The 8,481-nt window shown below is 49.7% G+C and overlaps 1 long non-coding RNA gene across 2 annotated transcripts; it reads left to right on the forward strand.

The window, feature by feature from the left end:
• Window positions 1-1,133: 1,133 nt before the first annotated feature.
• On the forward strand, window positions 1,134-8,244 carry LOC105707991 (uncharacterized). 2 transcript variants are annotated; one of them, XR_001105221.3, is made up of 3 exons: window positions 1,134-3,866; window positions 5,089-5,215; window positions 5,588-5,727. It is a non-coding gene; the product is annotated as an uncharacterized LOC105707991 (long non-coding RNA). The 2 variants fall into 2 exon arrangements; XR_001105218.3 differs by lacking the exon at window positions 5,588-5,727 and adding an exon at window positions 7,983-8,244 and having other exon boundaries at window positions 1,135-3,866.
• The last annotated feature ends 237 nt before the right edge of the window (window positions 8,245-8,481 follow it).

An 8,481-nucleotide genomic window follows, 5' to 3' on the forward strand; every position in this document is an offset into this window, starting at 1 on the left:
ACCTCTGTTCCATTTGTCCACTGATGTCTCCCAGGTGCCTGGCAGCTAGGAGGCGCTTAATCGATATTTACTGAGTGGATGGATGGGCTTCCCTGTGTCATGAGGGCATAAGTGGGCTTTTGAAGTGTTCCGTGTGAATGTGTTTATAAAGTGAGTGTTTGTGGGTGTGTCATAGTCAAAGACTGGATTTTTTTTTTTTTGAGACGGAGTCTCACTCTGTCACCCAGGCTGGAGTGCAGCGGTACAATCTTGGCTCACTGCAACTTCCACCTCCTTGGGCTCAAGCCATTCTCCCACCTCAGCCTCCCAAGTAGCTGGGATTACAGATATGAGTCACCACACCTGGCTAATTTGTTGGTATTTTTGGTAGAGATGTGGTTTCGCCACTTTGCCCAATCTGGTCTTGAACTCCTGATAAGCTCAAGTGATCCACCCACCTTGGCTTCCCAAAGTGCTGGGATTACAGGAGTGGGCCACCATGCTGGCCAGGACTACATTTTTAATGATGTGGGTGTCTGTGTTTGATGATGTGGGTAACTATGTCTTTTGAGGCCCTAGGGGCAATTCTCTGATAGAGGCTTCAGGTTCGGGGCATCCTGCTTGGGTGTTGTCAAAGGTTTGCAAACAGAACCATGAAGGGCTTCCCTGGGAATCTCTAGGACTCTTTCCCTTGATGGGCTACACACCTCGTAGCCATCGGCCTGAGCCCTAACCCTGGCAGCCTCCTGGGTCCACCCTTTCCTTTTCCCTTGGGCACATATGGGCCTCATGCTTAGGAAATTCCCTCACCCTACAGCACAGTCTGAGCCTGGGGATGGGAGGCGTCAGAAGGGCAAAGGCTGGTGGTCAGTGCTGGAAGACACCCACATGGGCAGCAGCTGGCTGGACAGTCTGGGAAGAGGGGCCTTGGGGTGCTACTTGGGTGGAGGAGGATCCTGGCACCAGGGATTCAGGAGGCAGTAGTCAGTTCAGAGGCGTCAGGGTTTGGTGGCAGGTGGTTAAGCCCTGATGAGGGGCTGGGGAAGGGGGTCCAAGCTGGCCCTAAGCTTAGGCTGTGGGGGGTCAGGGGCCCAGGCAGCAAAGAGTTTAGGGTGTGGTGTGGTTGTGGGGGCCAACATGAAGAGCCCACTGTTTCAGTCTTCAGGGAATGGTGGGGTCTGTGCCTCCATTCAGTCCTGTTTAACATGAAGGTGGTGGGTGCAGAGCGGCTGGGAGGTGGGGCTAGGGGAGGCCATCCTGTGGATGACAGTGTCAGGACCCAGAAGGCACTCAACCAAGTGAAACTTGGGGCTGAGGCTGAAAGACACATGCAGCAAGGCCAGAGACAAAATGCCCCCTAGGCCAGCATTAGGAAATATTCTCTAGTGCGTGAGTGATGGTCATGGTCAGACAGCTGCACTCATGTTTCACACTCTCCAGCTGTGTGACCTGGGGAGGGTTATGTAACCTCTCTGAACCTCAGTTTCCTCATAGGCACAATGCAGATACTTTCAAAAAAAAATCTCAGAGTGAGATTGGAAGGATCAAGCCATCATTACTACTGTTCTTACTGTTATTTTAAAAACTGTGCAGGTCCAGGAAGGAAGGACTGTCTTGACAGGAATTCAGACAAAAAAGATCCAGGGTTTTGGCTGATCTCAAAGTAGGATGAGGGTCTAATATGGATGGTGAAATCTATGACATACAAAAGAAGGCAGTGATCCCTGGAGCCAACATGGGTTCACCAAGACCGGGCACAGCTCTTCGGTTCTTGACAGCTTAATGACTCGTGGGTAAAGAAAACAGGCCAGCATGGATGGAGAGGAATCTGTGATTTATTGAGCACCGACTGTGTGCTGGGTACTTCACACACATGGTTTTATTTCATCCTCATGAGCTCGTGCCCTGGATGTGACTATCTCCATTTTACTGAGGAGACGCTGGGTCTCTGGGAAGTGACTTGCCCTAGGTGGGTGGAGCTGGGATTCAAAGGGTCTGTCTGACCCTTTCTGCCATAACACACTGCCTCCTAAGATGTGGGGTAGAGTCTCTCTCCCTCTTGAGGACATGAGGGATGTCTGAGAGGGCACAAAGGGGGTTCCCACTGGGCCTAACTACAGCCATGAAATGTTCACATAAGCAGAACCGGGTCCATCCACAGAAGATCTGTAGACACTTCCGTGGCACTGGCCACCCTGCTTTTGACCAGTCTATGCCAAGGACCTAGAAGAAGACATGCAGGGTGCAGACCTCTCAAAGTTGGAGGTGGTAGAAAGCTCCAAGGGACAGAGAAAATCTCAGCAGAATCAGGATTTAGAAACATCTCAACAGGCTGGCAAAGGCTGGCATGGCAAGGTGAATTTAGCATGAGGAAATATCACAGGGAAAAATGCTGAGGCCCATCTTGACTACAGGAAAAACTGTAGAAGGGATGGCAGCTCATGAGAAAGATTTAGAAGCTCAAGTGCCGGTAAGTCCAGTGTGAGTCAGTTGGCTACATTAATAGAGGTGTGGGGTTTGGGACAAGGGAGGGGGACCTCTCTCTAGCCTCAGTTTACTCTCTGCCCTGGGGCAGTTTCTACTGTACATATTTGAAGATCATGTGCTATTTTCCGTTTTTCCAGTTTTCTCCCTGTCTTTTCAAGTCCTTAGGGGAGGCAGGTCCTTTCGGAGTTTGACCCTTGGATTCTATCCAGAGCAGCTTCCAAAATGACACCTTTGAAGGTGGGAGAGACACTGCATATTCTCTGGGTTTTCACTGAGGTCTATCTTGGATTTGTCCTTTATGCCCAGTTACCCTCAGTCAAGGGAGAAGAAAGTACTGGTCTCCGAATGTTCTGGAATGAGGAGAGCTCCTGGTTCCCTAGTTCCCGCTGGCCAGGTGTATCCACTCCTTTTCCAGCTGTCTCCTTCCCTTCTTAGAGCCTTTTCCTGGTGGTCAGTGGCTTGCCAGGGCCTGGCCAGACTGGTTTTCTTATGCTGGAGGCGGGGCAGGAGGAGGGAGCCTTGCAGCTGCTCACATTGGGGCTGGATCTCCTCTTGAGCAGGGATGTCACCTGCCAAGCTGAATTCGGCACAGGAAGCTCCTGGCTAGAAGACGCGCTGTTTAATTTGGAGATTCTGTTCCACTCTGAAAAGCGCTTCTCCTGGCAGCTGCAGTGAAGTGAAGCTGTTGAGCTTCCCTCTCTTATGCCAGAATCACAGCCACTTTTTCCTGAGAAAGAAACAGAGCTACACGCAGTTTTACTCATTAAATACTTTTTTTCCTCTTAAATCTGTTTTTGTAATTTTTTTTTCGTGTGAACGGAAAAATAAAACGAGTGATATTGAAATAAACAAGGCGTTTGTGATGGGAAGGTTAAAGCAGATTGTTGGGGGTGGGAAAGGGGGTTGGAAACACCCCATGTTTCTGCATGCGGGCTGCTCACAGCCTGATGAGGATGAGAGTGAGAGAAAGTATTCATGAGGCTGCCCCTCTCCCAGCCCAGAGGAGTCAATTTCTCCAAGTGTCTTGGGCTTCAGTGAGAAAGGCAATGGGGAAGGGAGCTCTCATTTATTAGGGCCCACCAAGGGCTAGGCCTGTAATATGGGTGAGCTCATTCAGTCCTCATAGCAACCCTGGGTGGTAGGACCTATTTTATAGATAAGGAAGGTTGAGGTGCAGATGACTTAAGGTCAACCGCTCAGGGCACACGGAGCTGGGATTTGAGCCTCAATCTGGCTGACCTCTGATGCATGCTTTTTTTGGCTATACTTTGCTACCCTGGGCAGTTGTGTATTGAGTTGGGGGATGTGAAGGGAGGAGAAGAAAGAAGATGAAGAGACACCAGCCAGCCTTGAGGAGTGGACATCCTGCCTGGTGAAATTGAACAAGACACCGACCGCATGTGAGTGAACCAAGCCCTGGTTGCTGGGCTCTGGCGAATATGGGTGGTTTGGGGAAAGGTGTGTAAGAGTGGGCATGGAGGGATTTGGCCTGATAATGAAGGTAGGCTTCTTGGAGTTAGAGGGACCTGGAAGTTGGTGGCATTGAGGAAACAGGCTTACAGTGTCCTGGGCAAAGGCAGGAAAGGAGTGAGTATGGCTCAGGTGAGAGGAGGTGAGTCTGAGTGGGGTGGTGAGGGTTGTGGTGAGAATATCCACGTTGGCAGAGGAGGATCAGGTTGGAAGATGCAGTGCAAAGAAAGCCCTGAGCTGGGAAGCAGGTGCCTGGTTCTTGTCCTGGCTCTGCCATTGATTTGCTGTGTGATCTTGGGCTAGTCCTCTTTCCTCTCTGGTGCCCAATTTTCTGTCTGTAAAATGGTGGAATTGGACAACAGGATCCCTAAGGACTTTTGCGGGTCCTAAGGAGAAAGAAGGTGACTCTGGTATCCAGAGGGTCTTGAATATCAAGACTTGGCATTAGAATCATGAAATTTTAGGACTAAAAGTGTCTCCAGGAATCATCTACTTAAACTGTCTTCCTTTACATTCTAAAGGATGAGTAGGAGTTATCAGGCAAAGGAAAGCAAAAGATGGAAGAGGGAGAAGAGGGCATTCCAGGAAGGAGGCATAGTGTGAACAAAGGCCTGGATGAGGCATGGTGCAGTGAACATTAAGCAGGTTGATGTTGAAGAGTAAAGACCAATGTGGCCGGGTGCAGTGGCTCACATCTGTAATCCCAGCATTTTGGGAGGTTGAGGTGGGTGGACCACCTGAGATCACGAGTTCAAGACCAGCCTGGCAAACATGTATTTTCTCAAAACACAAAATTTAGCTGGGTGTGGTGATGCACCTGTAATCCCAGCTACTTGGGTGGCTGAGGCAGGAGGATCACTTGAACCTGGGAGGCAGAGGTTGCAGTGAGCTGAGATGCCACCACCGCACGCCAGCCTGGGTGACAGAATGAGACCCTGTCTCAAAAAAAAAAAAAAAAAGACCAATGTGGGGTGTGGGGGGAGGTGCATCATCAGTTAGGAGAGGGAGATGGGGCCAGACCTCGGGAGGACCAAGGGGCTTTGATTCCATCCTTTGGGTAATGGGGACTCATTGAAGCCTTGGGAGTGACATGCTCAGAGGTAGAATTTTGAAAGATCAGTTTGGCAGCTTTGCTGATTGTGGATTTGACAGGGGCTGGGAGAAGATACAGGCCAAGGATGCATGCTGACAAGATCGGTTGGGAAGCTCAGCAGGAGGTGGTGATGGTCCCAGCCAGAATGGCAGAGTGAGGACGCTGAGGACAGCACCTGTTCACGAGGTATTTGGGAAGGGGAATACATAGGACTTGTTGATTGATTGGATATGGGGAGTAAGGACGAGCAAAGAGACAAGGACTGTCAGGTTCTGGCTTGGTGATATTCACTGAGACGGGACACACAGGAGGAGAGAGGGACTTTTTGGGAACGAGGATGAGCTGAGTTTCAGATCTGGTGAGTTTGAGGTATCAGTGGAACAGCGGGTAATGGCTCATTCATTTATTCATTCTTTACTGAGCGTTTACTATGCGCCAGCCATGACTGGATACTGCCTTTCTGTAGCTGTTGGTCTAGAGGGGTGTTCAAAAAGTTCCTTCCTACACTGAATACTGAGCTGCTGAACTTTTACCCATTGGCCTTCTTCTGCCCTTCAGGCCTTCACCGGAGTCTACCTTCCTAGAGAGATCAGAGATCAGTGATCGTGGTTCCCTGCATCATCTTTGTTTCTGGGACCATGGAGCTGTGGAGCAAATGTAGACTTTAGAAAATTATAAAGGCGTGGATTTCAGCCTGAGCACCTTTTTGTATGATCTCATTTGTTGTGAGTTTAACAAAACCTTTTTTTTGTTTGTTTTTTTCAGATGGAGTTTTGCTCTGTTGCCCAGGCTGGAGTGCAGTGGCGCCATCTTGGCTCACTGCAACCTCTGCCTCCAGGTTCAAGTGATTCTCCTGCCTCAGCCCCCAAGTAGCTGGGATTACAGGTGTGAGCCACCACACCCGGCTATTTTTTTGTATTTTTAGTGAGACGGGTTTCACCATGTTGGCCAGGCTGGTCTCCAACTCCTGACCTCAAGTGATCTGCCCACCTCAGCCTCTCAAAGTGCTGAGATTACAGGCATGAGTCACTGCGCCCAGCCTAACAACACCCCTTTTATAGAAAGTGGAGTGCTGGAGTGGGTTCTTACTGGCTAACAGAACCAAACAAGGGCATCTCTTCCCAATTCTGCATGCATTGGCATCCCATTGGTAGCTTGAAGTTGACCATTGTGGGAGTATTTACACGACAGAAATTGGCAAATGCTACAAATCAGGACTCCCTTTTTCTTTCAAAAAGCTGGTTGGTAAATGTTTATTGCATATAGAATTATGGTTTGGATGATGGACGTAGAGCACATGGCACCCAGATATACACACATTGCTTAGCACAGAGTGGGCACCTAATAAGTGTGACTACCCTTTCCTTTGACGTTTCCTCTCTGTGGGAAAACTGTTGCTTCATTTGCTCACAATAACAAGTTCCCTTCCTCCAGGGCCTGCTCCTCTCTTTTCTCAGACAACATGGTCCCAAGTGAGGCTGCCACCTCCTTACTCCTCTTGGCCTTCGCAGTGGGATACAGTCAAAAGGATGGGGCTTTTGGAGTCTCATGAGGCTAAATTTGAATCTTGGCTTTGCCTCCTACTAGCTACATAATGACCCTGGGCAAGAAATATAATCATTCTGAGCCTCAATTAAGTCACCTGTAAACTGGGGATGGGCATGCCTCCCTCATTAAGTTGTTGTGAAGACAAAATGAGGTAATGGGTACATGAGGGCCTGGCATTGAGGTGGCAGTTTCAGTGCATGCTTGGCCCATGCTGGTCTCCTTCCCCTAAAACGTCCAGTGTGGACTTGGGAAACAGCTTTGACAGTGGGGTGTGGGGTGGGAGAGGAAGGAATTGGGGCTGCAGCCTTGGGAAGGATGGTTCCTGGTGGAAGATGTAGGTCGAGAGAGGCTGTGGGCCGTAGGACCTTCCAAATGTATGCCGAGTGCAGTGGAGGGGAACTCCCCCGGCCACAGTTCATGCTTCCAGGCCCTCACCTGCAGATCTGCAGAGAAACTCCTATCGGCAGATCGGCTTGTGGGTTTCTGGGGCAGCTGTGGCAGCCTGGGCTGCCCTGATTTACCACCCCCAGCCCCAAGCAGATTAAATCACCCAGAGTCATTTGAATTTTACCTGGCCTTGTCACACAAATCTTAGAAACTGCTGTCTGGCAAGAAAACTTTCCCTGTACTTTTTGGAGGAAGGCTAAGAGCTCTAGAAATTGAGATGAAGTGGGAAAAGGAGGCGGTTCCAGGGGGGTTTCTGCATCTTCAGGTCATACCAAAGTTTTGGGTTAGAGGAGGGATTGTGGTGGTGATGGTGTGTGTGTGTGTGTATGTGTGTGTGTGAAATTGCTGCAGAGGCCTCTGGGACAATGTCATTTCTGGCTGTGTGACATGGGGCAAGTCCCTTAACCCCTCTGAGTCTCACAGGACTGTGGTGAAGGCCAGAAGGGCTGGCTTGTGTAAAGTGTTTTGTAGGCTTCAATCGCGTCTGTGATTACTAATTGGAAAGATGAGACAAATGACTATTTAAATAAATTATATCTGGCAGTGGTTACTGTGTGTCAAGCAGAGTAAGAGCTCTAGGAGCCCAACGGAGGGGCACGTTGCCAGAGGTCTGGGGCTTGACCTGGGCCTTAAAGGAAGCCTACGTCCCAGGGAAGTGAAGTGGAAGAGGTTGTAGTGCAAGTGAGGTTGTCAGCACCACGTCTGTCTCCATCAGTGTGTGTGGCACTGAGGATGGGTCCTGATTGGCTTAGCCAGTTCAGATATTGCCCCCTTCTCTGACCTTGGCACATTGGGTGGTTCCAAACCAGTCATACATATATTCCCCTTAGTCACCGGGATTGATTCAGATTGGCCCCACCAGACAAACACTCAGGGTTTTTGTGAGATGGCTGGGGAAACACATCTAATCTCTCTATCTGGATGTGAATGAGGAGACAGGTGGCCCTGTTTCTGGCAGGCATCTGGTGACGAGGAGCACTAACCCGAGAATGTCGCCAACATATGGAGGTGGGAAGAACCTGGAAAATCACAGAAAAATGGAGTCCCATTCCCAGTCAAACTATGCCTGATGTCTGTTGCATCTGGAGTATTACGTGAACTAATAAATCCACTTTATGAAGCCAGTTTGGATTTCATTTCTGTGTTACTTGCGATGTAAAAGCTGATACAGGGGCTGATGGCGGGGTATGAGTAGCGAGCCGAGAGCCGAGTTGGTATTAGGCAGCCATGAATGAGGAGACCCTGTAGGCAGGAGGAAAGGGTGGGGGGGGGGTGCGTTGTGGGGTGAGGGTGGCTGGGGCCTACAGGAAATGAGACTGGAAGGAAGCTTGGGGTTGAATAATGGAAGGACTCAGATGCAAGGTTAAGAATTTGGGCTTGATTTTTGTAGGCAATGGAGAGTAGCTTCAGATTTGTGAGCAGAGGAAGGGAAAAGTGATGTGAACATGGTGATATTT

The sequence above is a fragment of the Aotus nancymaae genome, unplaced genomic scaffold, assembly GCF_030222135.1.
Source record: "Aotus nancymaae isolate 86718 unplaced genomic scaffold, 86718_ANA_hifiasm-v0.15.2.pri h1tg000007l, whole genome shotgun sequence".
NCBI classification, from domain to species: Eukaryota; Metazoa; Chordata; class Mammalia; order Primates; family Aotidae; genus Aotus; species Aotus nancymaae.